Genomic DNA, 16,603 nt, shown 5'->3' on the forward strand with positions numbered 1-16,603 from the left:
ACTATAGCTGTAAGGAACTTCTCTGGGGAAACAAAACTAGTTTTTAACAATCTAATTTAAATTCCAGAAATAAAAGATATAATACTTCAAGTTAAATGTTCTGTTTAATAATACATAATTTGAAATGCTTAAGATGTCAAAGCTTGAATTGGCTAAGGGATGTAACAATGGATTTTTCATTAAAAAATAATGAGAACAATGAGAAATAGATCATGATACAGATATTTAGAGATCATGTGACAAAATGCAGAATGTCTTACTGCCCCAAACTATATAATTCTAGAAGCTTGAAGGAAACCTTAGTCTATGGATCCAAGAACGTCAATGAACCACCAAATATCTGCACAAAGAGAGTTCTAGCTGTGGGCATCACTCAATTACAAATGTAATCAATGGAAAATTCTTAAAGTTTCATCAACATCATGATGGTGCGATTAATGGCTAAGTTCTAATCAGAGATAAAAGAAATGAAACCATAAAATGACATGCTCTAATAGTGGCAAAAACCTTGATCAAATAAGAATTCATTCCATTGAGGCTGTTCCTTTTGATGCATTTTGAGTCATGATGTTTCCAGTTACTAAAATACAAATTAGTTTATCTCTAATTCAGTTTACCAAATGAGCACCCAATATTATCATTAATTCATATTCATAGAATAAAAACAAAGGGTACCAAAAATTTTAAAAAGTAAATAAACACAAGATTTATCATATTCTATTGTTGAGTTTGTAATATTTATCTCTATATAAACATGCAAATACACATACATACACACATACTTCTGTATATTATCAAAAGCCAGTCAGTATAAAATACCCCCTTTTATTCATAGATTAAACATATAATTAAACAATGAGATTGTTTTTGATGACTATTACATGTGTGCATATATTTGTCCAAACTAAATTTTTATTGGTAGACTTTATTGTAGTAAATTAATTTAGTAAAACTGATTCTGCAAATAAAAAGTAACAACCTTTCTCAGACTTCTGCTGCAGACCAGGAGTCTTATTAGAATTAAAACAATCATGAATTGCCTATTCTCAGAATTGCCTATATCTGTGAGGAAACTGTAACAGTCAAACTTTGAATAGGGAGAAAAATATTTCCCCTCCATATTAAACTATGTACCAATAAATATCAGTTTGAACGGAGAGTATTTTTAGTAATGGAAGAATCTGAGAAGCCAACTTAGACAACCAGGCTGCAGCCTTAATTTGAATCACGCAGCAGAACGCTCTGGACCTTCTCCTGCTAACCAACACACAATCCATGCTGTGTATAATGGCAAAGTATTGTCAGAAGACATCAGAGAGAGTGGCAGATTAATGCTTTGACCTCCTCGGTGACACTTAAGATTTTAATCTGAAGCTACAGTTTTCACATAGCCCTGAATTTAGTACCAAGACGAATTGAATAATTCAGTAAATGCACTGCTTTTAAATCAGCATTTCCCCCAAAGCAGCACTCGTGACACTGTTACACGAAAGCACCCACAGCTGACAATGCCAAACCCTGCTTGTGAGTGCACCTTTCCTGCTATCAGTAGGTATTCATGGTGCAGCTTTACTTTTCCCCCGTGGATATTTTATTGTTTTTCTACTTTTCATCAGGGTTGGGTTGCCATGGCAATAAAGTAGGCTATCTTGTTGGATTTCACCTTTGCTGTCTAGCTTCATATGGTTTCCCCGCTCAGAGCAAACATGGTGGATGCTGCACACATACAGATGTCTGATTTTGTATTTCCTTCTTGAGCCAGTTTGGCAGCAGGTCTCCTGGGACAGCGGAAGTGGCACTTCACAAACAGGCACTCATCCTTTTCTCTAATGGCCACCTTCATGTGTCTCACTCATTCTGTGATCTCTCTTTTAAGAAGAAAGCTGCTACTCTCGAAAGAATTATTTCCCATTAAAAAGCAAGGTCTCGTAACATTTCAATTAACTTGGTTGTCAAATCAGTTCTGAATAGATCCCGGTTAAAAGTTACCTGTACTTCATGCACAAACCAAACTAAAACAATCAAAAGAGCAAATAAAATCATCACAAACAAGATGTAGAAAACATTTAGCTTTAAATCTCTTCTTACTACCTCAAGGGATAATATTTCTATTAAATGTAATATATGAAGCATTGCGAAAAGCTAAAGCATTAGATAATAAATATTTGTTGAAGGGTCAAAAGCATATAAAATATAATGTTTTTACAATAAACAACATACACATATACATATATCATCAGCTGTCAAATTATAGCTGGAAAAAATAATAATCAGAAAAACTACACTTCTTATTAGATGTCTTTCCTAGCCATGGCCTTTCTTTCCTCCTTGACAAATAAAATATATTTGGTCTTATAGGTTGAATTATTTTTGATTTCTAATATTTAATTCTGCCATATTTATTAGTAAACAGCTGTAGTTCCGACACTGTTCAATTCATCATATTCTCTTTTTTTGTAGTTCTTTTAATAGAAAAGCTCTTAACTTCTAACGTAGTAAAAACATGATTTGTGCCTTCCTCATAGTATAGATTCTCTGGCATTAAAGGAAAGAATCGCAATTGAAATCTGGACAAGAGTTTTCATATTTACAGCACCTTATACCTGTAATCATGCTTACCACAGCAAATATCCAGTATATCTACTTTATGAATGTGAAGCGTAATAAAAGCAACAACAGTAAGAATAGAGTAAAACCAGAAAAGGAAACTGAAAGGTTAAATAAATGATGACATAGCAATTAAAAACTCATCATGAAACAAAAATTAATTAACTAAGCAGAAAGCATGAAATGAATCTAAATAATGTTACAAGGCCATAGAGACTGGATCACAATTACAGTGTAGGAAAGTTGTAATATGCTCATTTACTTAAATAATTCATGACACAAATTGTTTTATGTTATGTAATATATATATTACACACATACACAGATGTACATATATCACATGTACATATACACATATGTATATTATAAATCTACTTATCCAAATATAATAGGAAATAATGCCCAACAGAAAATATTTTTCATATTTTATTAGATTTTTAATTTATATTTCAAATGTTATTACTGGCCCCTGTATATGTCCATAAACCACAATCTCATTCCCCTTCACCCTTTTTCTTTGAAGGTGTTCCCCTATACATCCACCTATTCCATCCCAGCTCCCCACCCTGACATTCCCTTAAACTGGGGAATCCAGCCTTGGCAGGAACAATGGATTTTCCTCCCATTGGTGCCAAACAAGGCCATCCTCTGCTACATATGCAGCTGGGGCCAAAGGCCTGTCCATGTGTTTTCTTTGGATGGTGTTTTAGTTCCTGGGAGCTCTGGTTGGTTGGCATTGTTGTTTTTATGGGGTTGCAAGCCCCTTCAGCTCCTTCAATCCTTTCTCTAACTCCTCCAAAGGGGACCCTGTTCTCAGTTCAATGGTTGACTGGGAGCATCTGCTTCTGTATTTGTCAGGCACTGGCAGAGTCTTTCAGGAGACAACTATATCAGGCTCCTGTTAGCATGCACTTCTTGGTATCAGCAATATTGTCTGGGTTTGGTGGCTGTATGTGTATGGGATGGATCCCCAGGCAAGGCAGGCTCTGAATGGCCATTCTGTCAGTCTCTGCAAAAAGCTTTGTATCCATTATCTCCTCCTACGAATATTTTGGTTTCTCCTTCTAAAGAGGACTGAAGCATCCACACTTTAGTCATCCTTCTTCTTGAGCTTCATGTGGTCTCTGGATTGTATCTTGAGTAATCGGAGCTTTGGGCCTAATATTCACTTATCAGTGAGTGCATACCCTTGTGTGTTTTCTTGTGATTGGGTTACCTCACTCAGGATATTTTTTAGTACCATCCATTTTCTATAAATTTCATAATGTAACTGTTTTTAATAGCTGAGTAGTACTCCATTGAGAAAATGTACCACATTTTCTGTATCCATTCTTCTGTTGAAGGATATCTTAGTTCTTCCCAGCTTCTAGCTACAATAAATAAGGCTGCTATGAATATAGTGATGAATATAGTGATGAATATGGTGGTGCATGTGTCCTTGTTATGTGTTGGTGCATCTTTTAGGTATATGCCTAGGAGTGGTATAGCTGGGTCCTCACGTAGTAAGATGTCCAATTTTCTGAAGAACATCCATACTGATTTCCAGAATGGTTGTACCAGCTTGCAATCCCACCCACAATGGAGGAGTGTTCCTCTTCACATCCTCAGCAACATTTGTTGTCACCTGATCTTTTTTATTACAATTTCTTTTTTTAAATTTTTTATTAGATATATTTCTTTATATACATTTCAAATACTGTTCCCCTTCCCAGTTTCCTGTCCATAGTTCCCCTCCTCTCCCCTCCCCCATATGTGTATTTCACCTATACATCCCCTTACTGTCCCCCATATTTCCCAGCACTGGGGGTCCAACCTTGGCAGGACCAAGGGCTTCCCATTTCACTGGTGGCCCAACAAGGCTATTCTCTACTACATATGCTGTTGGAGCCATGGGTCAGTTCATGCATAGTCTTTCTGTAGTCCCTGGAAGCTCTGGTTGGTTGGCATTGTTATTTTTATGGGGTTGCAAGCTCCTCCTTCAACTCTTTTAATACTTCCTCTAGTTACCCCCAAGGGGGTCCTGTTGTCAGTTCAGTAGTTTGCTGCTAGCATTGACCTCTGTATTGAATATGCTCTGAATGTGTCTCTCAGGAGAGATCTGTATCCATTCCCTTTTTAGCATGCATTTTTAAAGCATTATCTATCTTATCTTGTCTTGGTGGCTATATATATATATATATATATATATATATATATATATATATATATATATATATATGTGGGGCAGACTCTGAATGGAATTTCCTTCAGTCGCTGCTTTAAACTTTGCTTCTATAGCCCCTCCTATTGATATTTTTTCCACTTTTTAGAAGGAGTGGGAGCATCCGCATTTTGGTCATGCTTCTTCTTGAGCCTCCATTGGTCTGTGGACTGCATCTTGGGTAATTCGAGGTTTTTGGCTAATATCCACTTATCAATGAGTGCGTACCAAATGTGTTTCTCTGTGATTGAGTTACCTCACTCAGAATGATATTTTCTAGTTCATTCCATTTTCCTATGAATTTCATGAAGTCATTGTTTTGATAGCTGAGTAGTTCTCTATTGTGTCGATGTACCACATTTTTTTTTAATCCATTCCTCTGTTGAAGGGCATCTGGGTTCTTTCCAGCTTCTGGCTATTATAAATGAGGCTGCTATGAACATAGTGGAGCATGTGTCTTTGTTATATGTTACAGCATCTTTTGGTTATATGCTCAAGAGAGGTATAGCTGGGTCCTCAGGTAGTGGAATGTCCAATTTTCTCAGGAACCTCCAGACTGATTTCTAGAGTAGTTATACCAGTTTGCAATCATTCCAACAGTGGAGGAGTATTCCTCTTTCTCCACATCCTCGCCAGCATCTGCTGTCACATGAGTTTTTGACCTTAGTCATTCTAACTGGTTTGAGGTGGAAACTCAGGGTTGTTTTGATTTGCATTTCTCTGATGACTAAGGGTGTTGAACGTTTCTTTAGGTACTTCTGAACCATTCAATCCTTAGCTGAGAATTCTTTCTTTAGCTCTGTACCCCATTTTTAATAGGTTATTTGATTCTCTGGATTCTAACTTCTTGAGTTCTTTGTATTTATTGGATATTAGCTCTCTATCAGATGTAGGATTGGTAAAGATCTTTTCCCAATCTGTTGGTTGCTGTTTTGTCTTAATGACAGAGTCCTTTGCCTTACAGAAGCTTTGCAATTTTATGAAGTTCCATTTGTCAATTCAGGATCTTAAAGTATAAGCCATTGGTGTTTTATTCAGGAAATTTTTCCCAGTGCCCATGTGTTCAAGGTTCTTCCCCACATTTTATTCAATTAGTTTGAATGTATCTGATTTTATGTCGAGGTCCTTGATCTACTTGGACTTGAGCTTTGTACAGGGCAATAAGAATGGATTGATTTGCATTCTTCTACATGCTGACCTCCAGTTGAACCATCACCATTTGTTCAAAATGCTATCTTTTTTCCACTAGATGGTTTTAGCTCCCTTGACAAAGATCAATGACCATAGGTTTGTGAGTTCATTTCTGGGTCTTCAGTTTGATCTACCTGCCTGTCTCTGTACCAATGCCATACAGTTTTTATGACTATTGCTTTGAAATACTGCTTAAGGTCAGAGATAGTGATTCCTCCAGAAGTTCTTTTATCTTGAGAATAGTTTTTGCTATTCTGGGTTTTTTGTCACACCAAATGAATTTGCAAATTGCTCTTTCTAATTCTAGAAGAACTGAGTTAGAATTTTGATGGGGATTACATTAAATCTGTAGATCACTTTTGGTAAAATGGCCATTTTTACAATATTAATCCTGCCAATCCATGGGCATGGGAGGTCTTTCCATCTTTTGAAATTTTCTTCAATTTCTTTCTTCAGAGACTTGAAGTTTTTGTCATAGAGATCTTTCATTTGCTTGGTTAAATTCACACCGAAGTATTTTATATTATTTGGGACTATTGTAAAGTGTGTTATTTCCCTAATTTCTATCTCAGTCTGTTTATTTTTTTAGTAGAAGAAGGTTAATTATTTGTTTGAGCTAATTTTATATCCAGCAATGCCAATGTTGTTTATCAGGCTTAGGAATTCTCTGGTGGACCTTTTGTGGTTACTTAAGTATACTATCATATCTTCTGCAAATAGTGATATTTTGACTTCTTCCTTTCCAATTTCTATCCCTTTGATCTTCTTTTGCTGTCTGATAGCTCTGGCTAGGATTTTGAGTACTTATATTTAATAAATGAGGAGAGAGTGGTCAGCCTTGTCTAGTCCCTGATTTTAATAGTGTTGTTTCTAGTTTCTCTCAATTTAGTTTGATGTTGACTACTGGTTTGTGGTACATTGCCTTTACTATGTTTAGATATGGACCTTTAATTGCTGATCTTTCCAAGACTTTTAAAATTAAGGGGTGTTGAATTTTGTCAAATGGTTTCTCAGCATCTAACGAGATGGACATGTGGCTTTTTAATTGAGTTTTTGTGCAGTGGATTATGTTGATGGATTTCTGTATATTGAACAATCCCCTATATCCCTGGGATAAAGCCTACCTGATCATGGAGAGTGATCGATTCGATATGTTCTTGGATTTCGTTTGTGAGAATTTTACTGAGCATTTTTACATCAATATTCATAAGGGAAATTGGTCTGAAGTTCTAGTTCATTGTTGGGTGGTGGTGCGGGTTAGATGTAAGTATAATTGTGGCTTCATAGAAGGAATTGGGTAGTGTCCCCTTTGTTTCTATTTGTGGAATAGTTTGGACAGTATTGGTATTAAGTCTTCTATGGAGGTTCTGGTAGAAACCTACGCTAAACACATCTGGTCCTGGGCTCTTTTTTTTTTTTTTTTTTTTTTTTTTTTTTGGTTGGGAGACTTTTAATAGTTGCTTCTATTTCTTTAGGAGTTATGGGACTGTTTAGATGGCTTATCTAATACTGATTCAACTTTGGTACCACGTATCTGTGTAGAAATTTTTCCATTTCATCCAGATTTTCCAGTTATGTTCATTATAGGCTTTTGTGGTAGGATCTGATGAATTTTTCAATTTTTTCAGATTCTTTTGTTATGTCTCACTTTTCATTTCTGTTAATTTGTTCATTATTGCTCTCTGTGCCCTCTGCTTAGTCTGGCTATGGGTTTATCTATCTTGTTGAATTTCTCAAAGAACTAGCCCCTGGCTGTGCTGATTCTTTGTATAGTTCTTTTTTTATTCTATTTGGTTGATTTCAGCCCTCAGTTTGATTATTTTCTCCCATCTATTCCTTGTCAGTGTATTTGCTTCTTCTTTCTCTAGAGTTTTTAGTTGTGCTATCAAGCTACTAGTATATGTTCTCTCCAGTTTCTTTTTGGAGGCGCTCACAGCTATTCATTTTCCGCTTAAAACTACTTTGATTGTGTCCCATAAGTTTGGGTATGTTTTGCCTTTATGTTCATTGAATTCTAATATTTCCATATTCTTATCTCTGTTGAGACCTGTTTTGTGACTGATTATATGGTCAAATTTTGAGAAGGTAACATTTGGTCATATTTTCTGTTAGTTTCACTATGTCTCTGTTTAGTTTCTGTTTCCATGGTCTGTTCATTGCTGAGAGTGGGGTGTTGAAGTCTTTCCCTATTATTGAGTGAGATGCAATGTGTTCTTTAAGCTTTAATAAGGTTTCTTTTATGAATGTAGATATTTAGAATTGAATATTCATCTTGGTGTATTTTTCCTTTGATGAGGATGAAGTGTTCTTCCTTATCTTATTGATAACTTTTGGTTGAAATTGATTTTATTAAATATTAGAGTAACTACTTCAGCTTGTTTCTTCAGACCGTTTGCTTGGAAAATTCTTTTCTAGCCTTTAACTCTGAGGAAATTTCTGTCCTTGTTCCTGAGATGTGTTTCCTGTATGTAGTAAAATGCTGGGACCTGTTTATGTATTCAGTGTGTTAGTCTATGTCTTTTTATTAGGGAATTGAGTTATTGATGTTAAGAGATATTAAGAAATAGCGATTTTTATTATACCCGATGGAATCTGGGTACAGAGCACACTTAAGAAAACTAAAAATGCAATTTTTGTTCAATGAATATGAAAAATACTGTCATATTGATGCTACATAGATCTCATTTGAATTGAAGGATATACAAGTAAATTTATTGAAAAATATTGCACATGAGTGTCTAGGACATAAAAGCAAAGTCAATGAAGCAAGCAAAACTAATGAGTTAAAACATCATAAAAATGATACATTAAAAATGTTAAGTAAAAATTGTATGAACAAAGAAAACCATATTTTCTCAAAGATTTGACAGTCCAGAGATGGCCAATCAAACTAGAACCCAGTGAGATAACAAGAAGAATTTATCCAGAAGAGATAAGAGAGCAGAGCTAGAAATCAACTGAGAGATTCTATGCGCATACAAAACTAAATTCATAGATTCAGAAATACCAAAAGTGTTCCAAAATGAGTTCCAGAAAAATGAGCGTGTGAAATAGAATAAACAAAAACTTAAAATATAAAAGATTTGACAGTTTCTTTGAAAAGGAAAGAAACGAATCTTTAGCTCAAAAATGACTGAGACATTTGTGAATCTTGGTATGAATTGTATTCTCTGTTAAAACAATAGCACTAACCAATATGCTGGCATCCTATGCTCCAATATGACCCTGTGGACCATGACTCCTAAAAGAAGGGATTAAGCTAAGTAAAGATGTTAGTGCAAGAGCTGCGTAAGGTAATCTGATTGGTTCTTGTAAAATGAAACAAGAACAAAGATAGAAGAGAAATTATCAGAAACGTCAGAAAGCCACCCTCAAGTATTGAGAATACTGAGCAGGTGGCCAAGGTGAAAAAAAAATGCTATATTCTTAATTCAGCACATACAAATACATTAGTGGTGAGAAAATTATTTTTAAAACACTATAAGAAAAACTGCAGGCTGGGGTTGGGGATTTAGCTCAGTGGTAGAGCGCTTGCCTAGGAAGTGCAAGGCCCTGGGTTCGGTCCCCAGCTCCGAAAAAAAAAAGAACAAAAAAAAAAAAGAAAGAAAGAAAAACTGCAGGCAGTGCCACAAAATCACATCCTTCTAAGGATAGTATAGGCTAGATAACTTGAGCAACAAAAATTTGTGACCTTGCATTCAGGGGCATTAAGCCAGAGACCAAGTTTCTAGGAGCACTGGTTTCTGGTGAAAAGTCTCTTCTCTTTATTCAAAAGACTATTCTATCACTGGGCACTCTAAGGTAAGAGGTGTTTTCATGACCCTACTTGTTATAAAGTCACCAGCTTAATGGATCAAAGGAACTATTTTGAATACTTTATTCTGCATTAATCATCTTCATATGACCCAGTGAAAGTAACTATTTCAGCTAAAAGGGGTGATAGAATTAAAATGTAGGGCACTGGAACATTGTGGAAGGCAAGCAAGAGGATGTGAAAAGGATATGAACTGTCAAACCAACCAGGTAAAAGATGAGGACTTCATTCTGATGAAGCCAATTACCATCACCAGGAAAACATAGGACGCTGTGGCTCTTCAACATACTGTTTCATATAATTGCAACACAATAAACTGTGGTTCAGGAAAGCTTCTGAAAATAAGGCTTTAGAATAAGGTGATTGCCCACATTACCCGATAGACAAATATCTGAGTAGGAAGAAACTAAGAAAATACTGCTGCTACAGCTTAGTACCTATGATAAGAATTAGCTCCCGACCACAGTAAAACTATAAGCTTGTCACTCAAATGTTTGAGTAAAGAGTGCACACCCGAATTAACAGCTGGCAGATCCCATCAAGGTGTGAGAGGGTATCTTCAAATAAAATGACATCTGAGCTCACATCTTACAGAGAATGCAAGATGAGTAGCTATCAAAGCCAATCAGAGATAGACCCTGTTGCTGCTTCCTCCAGTTAAAATGAGTTTAGTAGTGTCATGTGAAAGACAGCATGGAAGGTGGCATTTCTTCACAAGCCCCTTTAAAAGTCATGGACATGTTATGAGAGGAGAGCTCTTGTGATCTGAATACCTCTTTTTTTTTCTTTTTTTTTTTTTTTATTAACTTGAGTATTTCTTATATACATTTCGAGTGTTATTCCCTTTCCCGGTTTCTGGGCAAACATCCCCCTCCCCCCTCCCCTTCCTTATGGGTGTTCCCCTCCCAACCCTCCCCCCATTCCCGCCCTCCCCCCCAATAGTCTAGTTCACTGGGGGTTCAGTCTTAGCAGGACCCAGGGCTTCCCCTTCCACTGGTGCTCTTACTAGGATATTCATTGCTACCTATGGGGTCAGAGTCCAGGGTCAATCCATGTATAGTCTTTAGGTAGTGGTTTAGTCCCTGGAAGCTCTGGTTGCTTGACATTGTTGTACATATGGGGTCTCGAGCCCCTTCAAGCTCTTCCAGTTCTTTCTCTGATTCCTTCAACGGGGGACCTATTCTCAGTTCAGTGGTTTGCTGCTGGCATTCGCCTATGTATTTGCTGTATTCTGGCTGTGTCTCTCAGGAGCGATCTACATCCGGCTCCTGTCGGTCGGCACTTCTTTGCTTCATCCATCTTGTCTAATTGGGTGGCTGTATATGTATGGGCCACATGTGGGGCAGGCTCTGAATGGGTGTTCCTTCAGTCTCTGTTTTAATCTTTGCCTCTCCCTTCCCTGCCAAGGATATTCTTTTTCCTCATTTAAAGAAGGAGTGAAGCATTCACAGTTTGATCATCCGTCTTGAGTTTCGTTTCTTCTAGGGATCTAAGGTATTCCAGCATTTGGGCTAATAGCCACTTATCAATGAGTGCATACCATGTATTTCTCTCTGTGATTGGGTTAGCTCACTCAGGATGATATTTTCCAGTTCCAACCATTTGCCTACAAATTTCATAAACTCGTTGTTTTTGATAGCTGAGTAATACTCCATTGTGTAGATGTACCACATTTTCTGTATCCATTCCTCTGTTTAAGGGCATCTGGGTTCTTTCCAGTTTCTGGCTATTATAAATAAGGCTGCAATGAACATAGTGGAGCACGTGTCTCTTTTATATGTTGAGGCATCTTTTGGGTATATGCCCAAGAGAGGTATAGCTGGATCCTCAGGCAGTTCAATGTCCAATTTTCTGAGGAACCTCCAGACTGATTTCCAGAATGGTTGTACCAGTCTGCAATCCCACCAACAATGGAGGAGTGTTCCTCTTTCTCCACATCCTCGCCAGCATCTGCTGTCACCTGAGTTTTTGATCTTAGCCATTCTCACTGGTGTGAGGTGAAATCTCAGGGTTGTTTTGATTTGCATTTCCCTTATGACTAAAGATGTTGAACATTTCTTTAGGTGTTTCTCAGCCATTCGGCATTCCTCAGCTGTGAATTCTTTGTTTAGCTCTGACCCCCATTTTTTAATAGGGTTATTTGTTTCCCTGCGGTCTAACTTCTTGAGTTCTTTGTATATTTTGGATATAAGGCCTCTATCTCTTGTAGGATTGGTAAAGATCTTTTCCCAATCTGTTGGTTGCCGTTTTGTCCTAACCACAGTGTCCTTTGCCTTACAGAAGCTTTGCACTTTTATGAGATCCCATTTGTCGATTCTTGATCTTAGAGCATAAGCCATTGGTGTTTTGTTCAGGAAATTTTTTCAAGTGCCCATGTGTTCCAGATGCTTCCCTAGTTTTTCTTCTATTAGTTTGAGTGTGTCTGGTTTGATGTGGAGGTCCTTGATCCACTTGGACTTAACCTTTGTACAGGGTGATAAGAATGGATCGATCTGCATTCTTCTACATGTTGACCTCCAGTTGAACCAGCACCATTTGCTGAAAATGCTATCTTTCTTCCATTGGATGGTTTTGGCTCCTTTGTCAAAAATCAAGTGACCATAGGTGTGTGGGTTCATTTCTGGGTCTTCAATTCTATTCCATTGGTCTATCTGTCTGTCTCTGTACCAATACCATGCAGTTTTTATCACTATTGCTCTGTAATACTGCTTGAGTTCAGGGATAGTGATTCCCCCTGAAGTCCTTATATTGTTGAGGATAGCTTTAGCTATCCTGGGTTTTTTGTTATTCCAGATGAATTTGCAAATTGTTCTGTCTAACTCTTTGAAGAATTGGATTGGTATTTTGATGGGGATTGCATTGAATCTGTAGATTGCTTTTGGTAAAATGGCCCTTTTTACTATATTAATCCTGCCAATCCATGAGCATGGGAGATCTTTCCATCTTCTGAGGTCTTCTTCAATTTCTTTCCTCAGTGTCTTGAAGTTCTTATTGTACAGATCTTTTACTTGCTTGGTTAAAGTCACACCGAGGTACTTTATATTATTTGGGTCTATTATGAAGGGTGTCGTTTCCCTACTTTCTTTCTCGGCTTGTTTCTCTTTTGTATAGAGGAAGGCAACCGATTCATTTGCGTTAATTTTATACCCAGCCACTTTGCTGAAGTTGTTTATCAGCTTTAGTAGTTCTCTCGTGGAACTTTTGGGATCACTTAAATATACGATCATATCATCTGCAAATAGTGATATTTTGACCTCTTCTTTTCCGATCTGTATCCCCTTGATCTCCTTTTGTTGTCTGATTGCTCTGGCTAGAACTTCAAGAACTATATTGAATAAGTAGGGAAAGAGTGGGCAGCCTTGTCTAGTCCCTGATTTTAGTGGGATTGCTTCAAGTTTCTCTCCATTTAGTTTAATGTTAGCAACTGGTTTGCTGTATATGGCTTTATTCCTATTCTTTCCAGGACTTTTATCATGAAGGGGTGTTGAATTTTGTCAAATGCTTTCTCAGCATCTAATGAAATGATCATGTGGTTCTGTTCTTTCAGTTTGTTTATATAATGGATCACGTTGATGGTTTTCCGTATATTAAACCATCCCTGCATGCCTGGGATGAAGCCTACTTGATCATGGTGGATGATTGTTTTGATGTGCTCTTGAATTCGGTTTGCCAGAATTTTGTTGAGTATTTTTGCGTCGATATTCATAAGGGAAATTGGTCTGAAGTTCTCTTTCTTTGTTGTGTCTTTGTGCGGTTTAGGTATAAGAGTAATTGTGGCTTCGTAGAAGGTATCGGTAGTGATCCATCTGTTTCAATTTTGTGGAATAGTTTGGATAATTTTGGTATGAGTTCTTCTATGAAGGTTTGATAGAATTCTGCACTAAACCCGTCTGGACCTGGGCTCTTTTTGGTTGGGAGACCTTTAATGACTGCTTCTATTTCCTTAGGAGTTATGGGGTTGTTTATCTGGTTTATCTGTTCCTGATTTAACTTCGATACCTGGTATCTGTCTGGGAAATTGTCCATTTCCTGAAGATTTTCAAGTTTTGTTGAATATAGGTTTTTATAGTAAGATCTGATGATTTTTTGAATTTCCTCTGAATCCGTAGTTATGTCTCCCTTTTCATTTCTGATTTTGTTAATTTGGACGCACTCTCTGTGTCCTCTCGTTCGTCTGGCTAAGGGTTTATCTATCTTGTTGATTTTCTCAGAGAACCAACTTTTGGTTCTGTTGATTCTTTCTATGGTCCTTTTCGTTTCAACTTGGTTGATTTCAGCTCTGAGTTTGATTATTTCCTGCCTTCTACTCATCCTGGGTGTATTTGCTTCTTTTTGTTCTAGAGCTTTTAGGTGTGCTGTCAAGCTGCTGACATATGCTCTTTCCTGTTTCTTTCTGCAGGCACTCAGCGCTATGAGTTTTCCTCTTAGCACAGCTTTCATTGTGTCCCATAAGTTTGGGTATGTTGTACCTTCATTTTCATTAAATTCTAAAAAGTTTTTAATTTCTTTCTTTATTTCTTCCTTGACCAGGTTATCATTGAGTAGAGCATTGTTCAATTTCCACATATATGTGGACATTCTTCCCTTATTGTTATTGAAGACCAGTTTTAGGCCGTGGTGGTCCGATAGCACGCATGGGATTATTTCTATCTTTCTGTACCTGTTGAGGCCCGTTTTTTGACCAATTATATGGTCAGTTTTGGAGAAAGTACCATGAGGAGCTGAGAAGAAGGTATATCCTTTTGCTTTAGGATAGAATGTTCTATAAATATCCGTTAAGTCCATTTGGTTCATGACTTCTCTTAGTCTGTCGACATCACTGTTTAATTTCTGTTTCCATGATCTGTCCATTGATGAGAGTCGGGTGTTGAAATCTCCCACTATTATTGTGTGAGGTGCAATGTGTGTTTTGAGCTTTAGTAAGGTTTCTTTTACGTATGTAGGTGCCCTTGTATTTGGGGCATAGATATTTAGGATTGAGAGTTCATCTTGGTGGATTTTTCCTTTGATGAATATGAAGTGTCCTTCCTTATCTTTTTTGATGACTTTTAGTTGAAAATGGATTTTATTTGATATTAGAATGGCTACTCCAAGTTGCTTCTTCAGACCATTTGCTTGGAAAGTTGTTTTCCAGCCTTTCACTCTGAGGTAGTGTCTGTCTTTGTCTCTGAGGTGTGTTTCCTGTAGGCAGCAGAATGCAGGGTCCTCGTTGCGTATCCAGTTTGTTAATCTATTTCTTTTTATTGGGGAGTTGAGGCCATTGATGTTGAGAGATATTAAGGAATACTGATTATTGCTTCCGGTATATTCATATTTGGATGTGAGGTTATGTTTGTGTGCTTTCACTCTCTTTGTTTTGTTGCCAAGACGATTAGTTTCTTGCTTCTTCTAGGGTATAGCTTGCCTCCTTATGTTGGGCTTTACCATTTATTATCCTTTGTAGTGCTGGATTTGTAGAAAGATATTGTGTAAATTTGGTTTTGTCATGGAATATCTTGGTTTCTCCATCTATGTTAATTGAGAGTTTTGCAGGATACAGTAACCTGGGCTGGCATTTGTGTTCTCTTAGGGTCTGTATGACATCAGTCCAGGATCTTCTGGCCTTCATAGTTTCTAGCGAGAAGTCTGGTGTGATTCTGATAGGTCTGCCTTTATATGTTACTTGACCTTTTTCCCTTACTGCTTTTAATATTCTTTCTTTATTTTGCGCGTTTGGTGTTTTGACAATTATGTGACGGGAGGTGTTCCTTTTCTGGTCCAATCTATTTGGAGTTCTGTAGGCTTCTTGTATGTCTATGGGTATCTCTTTTTTTAGGTTAGGGAAGTTTTCTTCTATGATTTTGTTGAAGATATTTACTGGTCCTTTGAGCTGGGAGTCTTCACTCTCTTCTATACCTATTATCCTTAGGTTTGATCTTCTCATTGTGTCCTGGATTTCCTCTATGTTTTGGACCAGTAGCTTTTTCCGCTTTACATTATCTTTGACAGTTGAGTCAATGATTTCTATGGAATCTTTTGCTCCTGAGATTCTCTCTTCCATCTCTTGTATTCTGTTGGTGAAGCTTGTATCTACAGCTCCTTGTCTCTTCTTTTGGTTTTCTATATCCAGGGTTGTTTCCATGTGTTCTTTCTTGATTGCTTCTATTTCCATTTTTAATTCCTTCAACTGTTTGATTGTGTTTTCCTGGAATTCTTTCAGGGATTTTTTCAATTCTTTCAGGGATTTTTGCGATTCCTCTCTGTAGGCTTCTACTTTTTATTAATGTTTTCCTGTGTTTCCCTAAGGGAGTTCTTCACGTCTTTCTTGAAGTCCTCCAGCATCATGATCAAATATGATTTTGAAACTAGATCTTGCTTTTCTGGTGTGTTTGGATATTCCATGTTTGTTTTGGTGGGAGAATTGGGATCCGATGATGCCATGTAGTCTTGGTTTCTGTTGCTTGGGTTCCTGTGCTTGCCTCTCGCCATCAGATTATCTCTAGTGGTACTTTGTTCTGCTATTTCTGACAGTGGCTAGACTGTCCTATAAGCCTGTGTGTCAGGAGTGCTGTAGACCTGTTTTCCTCTCTTTCAGTCAGTTATGGGGACAGAGTGTTCTGCTTTCGGGCGTGTAGTTTTTCCTCTCTACAGGTCTTCAGCTGTTCCTGTGGGCCTGTGTCTTGAGTTCACCAGGCAGCTTTCTTGCAGCAGAAAAGTTGGTCTTACCTGTGGTCCCGAGGCTCAAGTTCGCTCGTGGGGTGCTGCTCACGGGCTCTTTGTGGCGGCAGCAACCAGGAAGACCTGTGCAGCCC

The sequence above is a fragment of the Rattus norvegicus genome, chromosome 2 (genome assembly GCF_021556685.1).
Source record: "Rattus norvegicus strain SHRSP/BbbUtx chromosome 2, alternate assembly SHRSP_T2T, whole genome shotgun sequence".
In the NCBI taxonomy this organism is placed as follows: Eukaryota; Metazoa; Chordata; class Mammalia; order Rodentia; family Muridae; genus Rattus; species Rattus norvegicus.